Source organism: Ictidomys tridecemlineatus, unplaced genomic scaffold, assembly GCF_052094955.1.
Source record: "Ictidomys tridecemlineatus isolate mIctTri1 unplaced genomic scaffold, mIctTri1.hap1 Scaffold_85, whole genome shotgun sequence".
Taxonomy (NCBI): domain Eukaryota; kingdom Metazoa; phylum Chordata; class Mammalia; order Rodentia; family Sciuridae; genus Ictidomys; species Ictidomys tridecemlineatus.
Window position 1 is genome coordinate 558,698 of NW_027526100.1, and position 13,821 is coordinate 572,518.

Below are 13,821 nucleotides of genomic sequence, written 5' to 3' on the forward strand. Positions count from 1 at the left end.
AAAGAGATAAGAATATAAACACAAATGTGAGGGCTAGCAAATTCCAGGTATCTGTAGGACATTTAAGCTGCTGACAGTAATAATGCAAATTGCAAATCTAAAGCTTGTAACGCTTAGAATGGGAGAATAATTTCAAAGCTGAATTTGGGAAAACCTTGGACTCAAATGAATGTTTCAAAAGAGACAAGGTGGTAATATGCATATTTCAGGCTTCTTTACACAATCAGATTCTTGTGGTATTCTATTGAATAAGTACGCTCTTTCTTTGGATTGTGTAGAGGGGAGTGAGAGGAGGGGTGGGGGGTTGGCAATGCAAAAGACAGTAGAATGAGATGGATACTATTACCCTATATACATGCATAACTACACTATTGGTGTGACCCTATACTCTGTACAGCCAGAAGAATGAAAAGTTGTGCTCCATTTGTGTACAATGTATCAAAATGCATTCTACTATCATGTATAACTAATTAGAGCAAACTAAAAAATCAAAACAAGAAGATTCTTAAATTTGTTTTTGTAACTCTTTGGCTTAGAAATCTGTGATGGTTTCTACATGTCTACAGCATGAAATCTAAACTCATCAGCATGACTTTCAGCGTCTTCACCTATACATTCCCAGAGCAGATTCTTCTCTCTCTTTCAGACTAATTTGGCTGTGGCCTTTCTTAGCTCCAATTTTCAAGGTATGGCTATGAGCAACACATTTAATCCATGTATTTGTAGATATCATGCAAACCACCCAGAATGTTCCATAATCTCCTCTACCAACCAACACTTTAAACCTTGCTCAAAGTACATTTATCCATAAGGAAACCATCATGGTTAATATTCATTGTTCAACCATCTTAAGTCATCTACTTACAGCATACATGCAATTAGTTTCCTTTTGTACTTTAGGGAATGATCTGATTTGTATTCTAAGCTACTTCTCAAGTAGATCTTTTTAAATTTTTCAACTAAGTTTATTAAGGAATAATTTACATAGAATAAAATTTACCAATTCAACCTTTTTTAAAAAGGCATACAGTTCAGTGACTGTCAAACATATAGTCATGTAACCACTGGAATACTTTCTATGCATTTAGCAAATTCTATATGTTTAGCAAATTCGTAATCATCCAATTTATACTTCAGATGTGGATGAATTAAAAGGAAGAAAAAATAAAAATGCATTTTCCTTCCCAATAATGCCTCCAAGGTTATTCCTTTAAGTGCCTGATATAAAATACATGAAAAAGATATATGCTAGGGAGTGATATTGGCCAAATCATATTGTCATATTGTGTGTATGTAGGAATATGTAACAACAAATCCAATCATTATGTATAACTATAATGCAATAACAAAAACTGTGGTGAAAAGACATACTGGAAAGATATAAATAACAACTTATGCAAAATAAACTATTTTACACTCATATTTGCACATGAATATATTCATTATTCAGTGATATTATTGAGTAACTGTTCCAAGAGTAAATCTCTGGGTAAAGAAACTTTTCTTATTCTCTACATAAAGGCACATATATACATTTAAATACATGTATATATTTTTATATAAGCATGAATATTGAGATCTGTATTAATTAGGATACTTACATCAGAGTAAATTCGAGATCCAATTACACGAGCATAATGTGGATTTGCCTGCATACAGTTACGAGGACAATATACTCTGAAAAAAAAAAAACCCATGTAATGTAAGTGGTTTACATCAATATTTCTTATTTATAAGGACATACGCATTCATACACAGAACCAAACTCAACATTGTAAACCCTATTATTTTTTTCTCTCCTGAAGTAGGTCAATAGTACAAGCAGGCAATCGGCACAATTGCTTCTGTTTATTTTATCCACATCTAAGTTTCAGCACAAATGTGAGATCTTAAATTTAGTCAGGAAGACATTTAACTTGGGGATTCAAAGCAGAAGAAAACATCAAAAGCACCTCTATGCAGTGGGGAATCTGCTACTCATTGTGTCTGTAGAAAAATGTAGTCAACAGACAACTAGGAAAATCTGAGTCACTGTCATAACATCTCATAGTTCCTTTTCTGTTTACATATTTTGTCTTATATTCAATTCATGGCTTTAATTATCATTTACAAACACCTGATTTCCAAATTTGTATCTGCAGTTGGGACAGCTGGGTGAGGTGGCACATGCCTATAATCCCAGAGGCTCAGGAGGCTGAGTCAAGTTCAATGCCAGCCTCAGCAAAAGCAAAGCTCACTCTCTCTATATATATCTCCTGCCATTTATTCAACCCTCCTGTTAGTTTGAGGTCTAATAAATATCTCAAATTTATTTCGTATGAATAAAAATTCCTAATCTCTACTCCCCAAATCTATTTCTTTGTAGGATTACCATCACAATACATGGCATTTTCATTATTATAGGAGTCTCAGCCAAAATCTTTATTCTACTCATGGTCCCTTTCTTTATCTCACACCTTACATTCCACCCAGCCATTTCTATTGGCTACACCTTAGGATATATCTAAGATCAGAGAATCCCTAAGCATCTCAAGCTCAGTGACTATGGATTCTATTATCTACTGTCAAATTGACCACAACAGGCTCTCCAGGGATGATCTTGTTCATTACTGGTTCTCTCCAATCTATATCCATATGTATAAGTCCAAACACATCATTTCTCTGCTTCAAATACTCCAGGGGCTTTCCATTTCATTCAAAGAAATGACAAGATGCTTAGAATGTCCAATAAGCCCTGCATATTCAGTACACCATTAACTTTCTGAGCTAAACACTCCTCTTTTCCTTCCTCACTCTGCCCCAGTCATGATGGTTTGACATGATATTTCTTAAACACAATGTGATTCTGCCTTGGGACATTGGGACATAATCATATTCTTCTTTGCATAAAAAGTTCTTTCTCCAGATATCCTATTGCCTGTTATCTGACTGGATTAGTTCATGTAAAACAAATTTCCCAAAACTTTATTTAAATATAAAGTTCAATTATCAGTGTTTAATCAAAAATATTTTCAAATCTACTCCTAGAGTTCAAGAAACTGTCATATAGCACATTTTTAAAGATCAATTGCTCTTCTTAGTTTATTCTCTCCCCCTATATAGTGTACACACATGCACATGCATGCAAGCATGCATGCCAACACATATTCATGCACTAAAAGGAAATATAAACCAACATTGGAAAAACTAAAATTAAGTTTTACATATTAAATGAGATTCTCAATATAACAACTACATGAAAATCACTGTGGATGGTGGTATCAATGATTTTCAAAATTTTCATTGAAACTACCTTAACCAATTAAGCAGCTCTTCCTCAGGATAGCTTTTAAAAATAGCTCTAGTTCTTATTTCTAAAATATGCATAACACTGTATACTTCAGACTGTACATATTTCATATTTCAATATCTAAACCAGAACTATTTAAACAATAATAAATAAATAAATCTGAGTTTTTTATAACTTTGAATTTAAAAATTGACAATTATAAAAGAGAGTGTTGCGGGGCACAATGGCACATGCCTGCAATCCCAGTAGCTGTAGGGCTGAGCCAGACTCAGTAACTTATAGAGGCCCTAAGCAACTCAGTGAGACCCTGTCTCTAAGTAAAATATAAAATAGAGCTGGGGATATGGCTCAGTGGTGGAGTGTCCCTGAGCTCAAAACTGGTAGCCCCATCTCCCCCCCAGAAAATACATTGTCTGGGGTTTTAAAGAACGAAGGGTGTCCCATAGACTGGAAAATGAGCTGACTATATTTGGGAACTGTTGGACATTCACTGCCCTCCCACTGGTTGTAAAACTACCTGCTATGCCCTTAAAGTCATGCTGTGTGAACTCTACCTTACTTATATTTAACACTTGGTTTACAGAAGGCCAAGGTCAATAGCTTTGAGGTGAGTTAATATCTACTTAGTTAAGTTCAGGTAAAAGCAGAAAAGACAGGGCAACTTTTTTGCTTATATCCTATATCTATTTTTAACATCTCGTTACGTTCTACAGAGAAGGTAGGTAGTGATCTAGTAAACATTCCATTATCTATATTTTGCCTGTAAGCCTTGAATTAAAATGCTAACACATTTTAATGACACTTTTACATCTTAAGTATTCAATAACTTTAAAGACCTAATTATTTATAGATAAATGTAAAGCAGCATAAGATTTCTAGTAATACAAATGTGCGTGCGCACACGCGTGCATACACACACACACACACACACACATAAATTCTACAGTTTATTTTAGGGTATTCTGTAGCTATGAAACCTCCCAAGGACATGACTACGCAAGCAGTCCTTCATATCCTTCATTAGCTACTTTATTTATATTATCCTTGCCATTGTTCTCCAGGATATACCCTTAAGTGAAATAAAACTCTAAGGTAGATATATCAATCATATAGTTCCCTAAAAGTTATAAACTATTATATCAGTGATACAATTATGACCTAATTTATGAGCTATTAAAAATTTTACATGAGAAAAGATAATCTTGGTTTCACTATTCAATAAAACAAAAAGTTAAAAAGTGTATAAGGAGGTACTTTCCAAACTACATAAGGTAAAAATCATGTATAAATTATTAACTCTATGGTTTTATTATTTGGTGAAAACATAATAAAATTAAGATTTAAAAATTTATATCATTTTCCTTTTTTGGATGCTTCCCTTCCTGGAATAAGACAAGAAGTAGGAAACTCATTAATTAATATTTTATTTGAATGATTTTTCTCTATGGGAAAAATATTTTTATACATACTGTGAGAGAGACAGAATTACCATTTGTTGAGTATTTACTTAAGAAAGACTTTATAGTCTATGCTTCATGGAGATTATGCTTATTATTTATTCCTACTCATTTAGCTGCATGGGCCCTAGCATAGTACTGGCATATATTGAATAATAAATATTTATAAATGTGGAATTTTGATTCTAAAATTCATCAACTTCACCTATCAATATATCTCTACTTCTCCCTATAAACATATAATCTGTAAATACAGGACTAGTCTGAAAAAAATCCTGCAAAATTTTCTAAAATTACATAATGACTTAATCAAATCAGTAGGCTTTGTAATAGCATAACTGGTGAAGCTCTAGAAACAGAAGATTATATTATTATAACAAATTTTTAACATAGCCAGGCAACAAGTAGCACATGCCTATAATCTCACTGGATTGGGAGGTTAACACAGGAGGATCATGAGTTCAAAGCCATCCTCAGCAAAATTGAGGTGCTCAGCAACTCAGTAGGACCCTGTCTCTAAATAAAATATAAAATAAGGCTGGGGATGTGGCTCAGTGGTCAAGTGCCCCTGAGTTCAACCTCCAGTACCCCAAAAAATAAAAATATAAAAAATGTTTAGCATATAGTTCATTTGTGGTCAGATGGTGAAAAAGTATACAAAGAATTTCATACAGTAAGGGATCCTCAAAGTATTTCATCCATTTTGTAATCTGCTGACTTTAATAAAACACATACGCTGAAGAATCCAGAAGTCTCAAATCAGTATGCACCAAGTTAGCTGACCAAAAACATTACAACAGTATTCTTGCATTAGAGTAGAAATAAAAGGATTTTGTGTTCAAAAGGAAACAGGTTAGATATTCCTGTGCGAAAGAATTGATACCTTAAATCACATCAATAATTGAGAATCTTCCTTCTGACAGATGAAGTATTTGCTTTCCTGTATCAACAACATAGTCTTCTGTTACTTTGTCAACAACAAGCTCATTCTTTAACTGAGATATTACTTCAGTTTTAAAAGGGTTTTCCTAAGTAAATAAATTTTACCATATAATTAGATTCCTTAATTTTTTTTTGGTGGGGGGGGGTTTAGCAGGAATTGAACTCAGGAATGCTTGACCACTGAGCCACATTCCCCAGCCTTATTTTGTATTTTATTTAGAGATAGAGTCTCACTGAGTTGCTTAATGCCTCACTTTTGCTGAGGCTAGATTTGAACTCATGATCGTCCTACCTCAACCTCTGTCATCAAACTACCATTATTTCTCTAAATCTCATTATGAGTTGGGGAAGTAGCATGTCTATGATTAAGACAGTATGTGTAGGCACATAGTTTACTTTTCTTCGGTGTTGATGATGGCTTGTGGATGTACTGTTCCTCTAATAGTGTTCATCTTAGCTTGGTTCAGAAAAGTGAAGACTTTTTCTTCATTATTTTATAGTAGATAAATTTCATTATAATTTTTAAGAACATATTAAAAACTAAAAGAAAAGCAGACATAGGCCTTTTGACTTATGAGTTGCAATTAGATTAATCTAATTTAGAAACTGAATAGTAATGCTAAAACTACATCATTTCAGTGTCTATGGGGGAACATTTTATAGAAAGAATGTTTTTGTATCTCAAAATTCATATGCTGAAGTCCAAACCCCATTGTGACTTTGTGATAGGACCTTTATGAAGGGAATTAAGGTTACAACATGACATAAGGGAGGGCCCCTTACCAAATATAAGAATTAGTGACCTTCTAAGAAGAGATACAAGGGAGTAAGCCCTTTCTCCAGCCACCATGTGAGGACACAAAATACATGATGCTGCCTGTCAGCTAGGAAGTGTCCCAATAAGTAACCAAATCATACGGCAACTTGATTTTGGACATCCCAAACCTCTAGAACTGTGAGGAAAACATTTTTGTTGTTTATACCATCTGGTCTATGGCATTTTATTATAGTAGCCCAAGCAGACTGATAAAGAACTCTTTTGTAGCAAATATGAACATACAAATCACATGCACCATCCTTGTTGCTAAAGAATAGCAGTAAGTACTCTGGAATTTGGAGAAGACATACTAGGAGGGCCAGGAGTGTGTGAAGTTTGTGAAGTCCTATCACTTTTTACTGCTTAGCAGTTCAAGATCATATGTATATGATCTTTTTTATAGTCAATAAATTCCACTATAATTTGAATCCTGGAGACATAGAATTTCATGTAAAAACAGACTAAAGCCATACACACACACACACACACACACACACACAAACACAAACACAAACATACATATGCACATATACATACACACATAAGAAAATTTAGAAAACATTACCTTGGGCAATGTGAAGCAGGCTTATGAAATGGACAGAGCTGTTCCACAGTAGTTTCACAAGTCACAGCCTGAACTGAAGAATAAAAGCACAAAACAATAAGTGACTCTGTTAGAAATGAAAACCCAACACACAGTAATAAGGAAATGAGATTTAAAAAAAAAAGTCTCACCTGTTACTTTAGAGACTGTGAAGGAATTAGCAGACTGATATTTGCTAAAGATAAAAAGACAGTAATATCAATCATTTGTTTTTAGGCATCATCATAAGTGTAACTGCTAGGGCCTTTCAGATCCATGCACACTGTATTTTTAAAATCTTTTTCATTAAAATGTAAGTAGAGATATAAATATACCCATGTAAGTAGAGATATAAGAATACATCACCTAGGCTAAATCCATACTACCTTCACTTCTTAACATTAGAGGGTGGTTTCTTTTCATTATTAATCTCAAAAATAGATAATAACACAAACAATGTACATACTATCTACACATCGGTTTCATATCAAAATTAAAATTCTCAAATACTAATTCCCAGTTTCTATGGAATCCACAGAGATAAACACAAGACAATGTTTTATAAAGCCTACAAATAATATGTCCCTTAAAGGAGTATGCATTAATCAATTTTTATTTATTCTCATGTCTAGTGAAGTGTCTATAGAACATGAATGAATCTCGCCTCATTATATGAATTATTAAAAATAGGAACATAAAGTTAGGTACACCATTGTATGTCAAAATTTTAATTGCTTATGCATGTCCAGATTTTGAGATAAATACCTGTTGCAGAAGGTAAAGATTTTTGTGATGGTAGGTGTGTGTATGTCTGTGGGTGTGTGTGAAATTATATATATATTGGTACTGAGGATTAAACTCAAGGCCACTCGGCCACTGAGTCACATCCCCAGCCCTATTTTGTATTTTATTTAGAAACAGGGTCTCACTGAGTTGCTTAGCTCCTCACTTTTGCTGAGGCTGGCTTTGAACTCAAGATCTTCCTGCCTCAGCCTCCCAAGTTGCTGGGATTACAGGTGCACCACCACACCCAGCCATGTGATGGTATTTTTAGCATGGATATGATGTGTTCACCCTCTGAACGTGTTAGCTCAGTATTGAAGGTGCAAATCTTAACAATCTTTTATTTCAGTTTCAAATTTAATATTTAATATTTATCATCTGCAATGTGACATCCCTCCCAATAACATTATTTGAGTCACAAAGTATATATAACCTATCAAATGTAGTACACTTAATATTTCAAGAGAATTTCTACAATAGACAAGCAAAACTTAAACTTAAGAGAAAATGTAAATGTTCTTTAATACAATATGCAGAGCTTGGCTTAATAAAGATAATAACTAGTAATTATTTATTGATGTAATTTATAAAATTTTGCTGAATGAATTAGCTAATAAATATTTCTACAAATATATTTTACTAAAGAGAGTTTTGCAAGTAGCTAAAACCTACATATTAAGCCTCTGAAAAAAACTGTATACATTAAAGTTCATTTTGCAAATTTTAATAATTTATTTTCTATAACTATGAATTCCAGCTTAACCCTACTATGGAGCTTGATTAGATTAAATTGTATAGTTACAAAGAAAGGAAATTACATTTGCTAAGAAAAACATCCTTCTGAGGCTCAACAATTCTTCTGAGGTTCAAAAGACACTACACAAAAATATGTCAAAAGATTATTTCTATTTCCTATAGAAAAATGAACAAAACTGTAGTGTTTTAGAATAAAGTACTTAGTGTGTATAACATGAGAAACATTGAAAACAGTAATCAGTGCTTCTTATCGTATTGAATTGTATTTAGACTGACAATGGAAGACAATATAGTATATTATAGACTTAGCTAAATGCTCTTTACCAAGTAATCTGATTTAATTCATTAAAAATTGCTGTTGCATAAAATAAACCATTTTCCTTAAACAGAGCAGAAAGAATATGCAAATTAATTAGTCTTCTCTGGGGTATCACTTGCCATAGCTAAAAAATTTATTGCTTTATATTAAACTGTAAATTTACACATTCTTAATGAAACTCTTGAAAATTCAGATCATACCCTTTATAAGCAAAAAGGTTTAAACTTTGAATTTAGATCCTTTTTCTTCTTCTAATCTATGGACATTAAGTAGCTAAAACACATCTTGAAAATTACCAACTTCTCTCTTCATTAATTAAATGCTTCTACACTTTGCCCTAAAAAAATGTTTTAGTTCATTTTTACAATTTAAAATCATCTGGGTACTTACCCTATTGTTTGAACACCGTTTCTATTGGATTTGATGAAATAATGTTTTCTTCCTTGTCTGGTGATATCAACCCAACCACCCTCATTGTCTATGATACCATAATGAATTGAAGCTCTACAGATGCTGGATTGCTTGAAGGAAGAAAGAGGAAACACCATGATGTTAAAATATTTAATCTCTGCCTGAGACAAAACTACTTGCTACTGATATGACTTTAAATTTAATAAATATGTCTAATAAAAATATACTTAATATAAGTTGCTATATCCCACATGCAAAACTTAAAAATTATAGGGAAGGATTCTATTTCTGTAAAATTAACATTTTTGATACCTACCATTTCATAATGTACACTGCCAATGACTTTAGCTTTACTATCCAAACAGCCAGCAGGACATTCATACCTAAATTAAAGTAATGGAAACAAAATTTAGCTTCTCTGTACACCAGTTTGAAATAAAAAGATTTCTTATATATTGTCAGTTGATTTTGAGAATGATAGTAAGTATTACCTATTACAGGTTGTCCCTTTGCACTGGTCTCGTAATCTTACTTCACAAGAAACAATCTGGGCTAAAAAGGAAAATAAAAGAAAACACCAAAATCATCTAGATAATGTAAAAGCTGCTACATTTGTTATGTATAATACAATGACAAGTTTGGGTTCATTCTCAAATGAACCAAATTAACAAAATCTACATGGCCTGGCCATCTAGGACAAATTTTAAATTCTTATAGTGATGCAGAGGTCTTACACATTTGCTGTATGCTAATGACCTCATTTCTGTTGCTGTATCCGATCTTGTCTGGACATGGGTATCATGAACTTGTGCCTGCTGTCGCTCAATTTCATTGGTTTCCTCTTCTCGAGGAGGATAATAGCTATCTGACCCTTCTGTCAAAAAGAAAGAGATATTTAATAAAAATTAATCCCAGTTTACATGAGCAAAAGTTACTAAATAATGAAATGCCTGTATACAATGTTTAGTATTTAAAACTACAAAAATCAGTACTCTTTTGGCACAGATTTTATCTTAAAGCCATAATGTTATGTACTGCACTGAAGTAAATGAAATACACATACAGGACTTTGAGCCCTTGATTCATCTGTGTGAGTATCTGGCTAATATTCAGTCGAGTCATTTCTAAACTCTGCTTGTATTTCAGTATGTTATCAGTGTTTGGTTTTCATAATGACATCAGAAAATATACATAGTGATTTTATAATGCTAGGTATTAGGAAATGTAAGTTTTGCTTTCCCAAATGAAATCATATTTTTAGAATTTTCAGCAGGATCACATTTAGAATTCTCCCACAAGAAGGATTGATGTGCCTAAAGAAGGATTGGTGTGCCCTTGTTATTTACTACAATATCCATTTCCATGGAAAATATTTTTTAAGAAGGAATTCAGTGTTCAAAAATTTCATCTTGACAATGGGAGATAGTTTCAAGCTTTAAATATAATGTAATGATTAAATGTAATGATTCTTGATGCAAGTTTCCAGCAGGAAAAGTTACATTTTCATTTTACAAATCAGAAAAAAAATGGAGAGATTTCAAAAAGTAGAAAATGCCTGGTGAGGTGTTTGTATAGAAGGTGTAGGTGTAGAGCCATATCATATATAAATATAAAAGAACATCAAGGGCACTTTCTTAGGGGGAAAATATGGGTTTTGAGCTCCTTCTTGTGAGTTGTAGAAAATGTGCAATGACCCAAAGGTAGGAGAATATTCCAGGAAACATTCCAAAAAATCTTGGATTCCCTACTGGCTGATTTGTCTTAGGGAGAGTGTTAGCAGGTTTAAATATGAAGGCCATAAGAATGACCTCCAAAAGATATGTAATTGGCAGATGAAGGAAAACTTCAAATGTTTGGACATTTTCCAATTAGTCATATGTATAAAATTAGATGTTTATTTTTCAGAAATTAAGACTGATCCACAAGTAATTTATCATGATAAAGTGAAACTTAAATAGCTAATAAATAAGAAATTGTTCTGGTCTGTTCTGAGAGAAGGGGTGGGGAGATGGAGGAAATTTTAATGATAACTTTTAATGATAACTTTAATGATAAAAAGTAAAGTTGTTTTCAAATGATCACAAATAATTGATATTTTATGTTGAAACAGGAAAAAAAAAGAAAGGAGGAGTTTGAGAAGAGTAAGGAGAAGTTAAAAAGAAATTATAAATAGAATACAAAAGGAAGAATGTAAGGAAGGGTAAACTGGGGCCAGGAGGAAGGACACATCTAGAAATCAGCCTTGGGAAAGAGCTGGGTTATAGGGAGCTGTGAGCTAATCTTAGTTTCTCACCTGGAAAAGTTACACGTGGCATTTTGCAGATGATGGAAAATAACACAGAGGCAGAGGAGTTGAGAGGCCTAGCTCAGACCTATGTGTTGTATTTCCTGTATCAAACCCTCTTATTCTCCCTACTGTGAGGAGAGTGAATCAGAGGGAGAGGCCCTGATGTTGTGTTAGTGCCAGTCACTCCACAGACAGATCCAGGACCAAGAAAGTGGAGACTCTGCAATAACTGTCTTGCTAATCCTTTCCAACTAAGGACTGCTCACTTTTACTGGCCATTTGCTTTGTTGCTTTGAGCTAGGAAGGATGACAAGCCAGGATCAAACTTTCAGAAGCTCAGGAATCATGGACTCAGGCTCAGTAAGAAGTTAAATGAAAGCTGAGACACAAGGAAATTTAATTTAATTGTCTCCCCTTTCTTTGGTCCTAAGTACATGTTGTGCTTTGTTCTTCTAGAAGCTGGTCAGCTGAAAGGCCATTGCACAATGCTCATCACAGAGAGAGCAGCAGGAAACCCACCTTCTCAAGTAGCATATGAAGGGATTGATCCTGAGAGCTGGTCCTGTTCCTAGGCTGCCCCCATATCACTAATATTTTACATATATATATATATATATATATATATATATATATAGAGAGAGAGAGAGAGAGAGAGAGAGAGAGAGAGAGAATATGTATATTATATATTGTCCTGTATATAATTATAATTATATTCATAATATATTTCAGATTTTTATAATCTATCCTGTCTCCATCCCTAATGCCTGTGTTCTTGCCCGTAACATCATCATCATTCCCTTGGATCATGACAATTGCCTCTAAATGATATTTTTACCATTAATATCAAGTCTCATCCCCAATCTCACTTCTAGTTTCTGATTCCTGTGTTGCCAAAAGAGCTTCAGGAGCAGGAATATGAGCAAGCCATATCCTTGCTTGACTAACTGTATCCTCTACGTCTGCATTGCCCTCATCTATAGACGTCAAGTGCTTTATGATGAGTCTGCATAACTTGGCCCCTCTCAGTGGCCTGGTCCTAACTATAATAGTTTACCCTTCTTCTTCCAGTCTCTTATCCAGCCTTGTTTTATTTCTCTCACTTCCCTGAATGTACAGGGGAGTGTTTCCTTTCTGGGTGTGTGCCTGTTCTTTTCCTTCTCTTAGAGCATATCCCACCTTCTCTATCCACTCTCGTCTTGTTTCTCTTGATCGCCATCATTTTTTCCCAAGTCTCCCTTGTCCCAGGGCTGGGTTAAGTGTCTCTGTAGTTTTCACTTTCCACCTGTCACAACATCTCTGCTAGTTTTTCATCTCTCTCATGTCCTTCAGTGAGTTCCAGGGTGATAGACTCTGTTTTCCCTATTCATCATCATTTGTCAGAATTTAGTGCAGCATCAAGGTAAAATCAGAAATTAACACATACACATGGACTTGCTGCAAATTTCAACCAGGCATTAAAAAGCCCTCCAATTTAATGTCCTGTTGATAGGCAAGGATTTTGTGTCCAGATTAACGGCTAATTGAATTTATATCCTTTAAGAAAAGAACTCCTCAGGGAACAAACAAACAAACAATTTGTGTCCCTAAATGCCAGAGATCATTGCAAACACAGGGCTTTAAACATGTCCTGGACATGGGATATCATTCTCTCATACAGTTAATGAGTTGTGGTTTATGGCACAGTTAAAATATGTCATGTCTAGGGAGGAAAAAGGTACTCATATAACAGCATCAAAACAAATTTCTGTTGACTCATTTATCTCATTATCATGAGAATCAAAATATGAGTGGGCAGGGTTTTATTTGGGAATCACTAAGGCCCAGGATCAAACCCAGTGTCCAATGTTGCCTGTCTTGTGAAAAACCTCCACTATATTGTTTCAACTTGCCTCAGCCTCTGGTTCCACATGTATCCATGGGAATGCAAACACTTTGACTCATAGAGTTAGAGAAATGCTATGTTTATCACCTGAAATAGCATTTTCACATAGAATGTTTAGAGTAAATGCATGTTATAAACAGAACTGTGGTGAATTGATAGGACACAGCCTACTTTTCATAAAACACATTTTCATCAAGTTTATATTTTATATTAGACTCTTGACTAGACTGGGATACAAAAATAAATGTAACTCTACTCTTGGGGACTATAGGCTAAAATGAAGACCTAATTATGA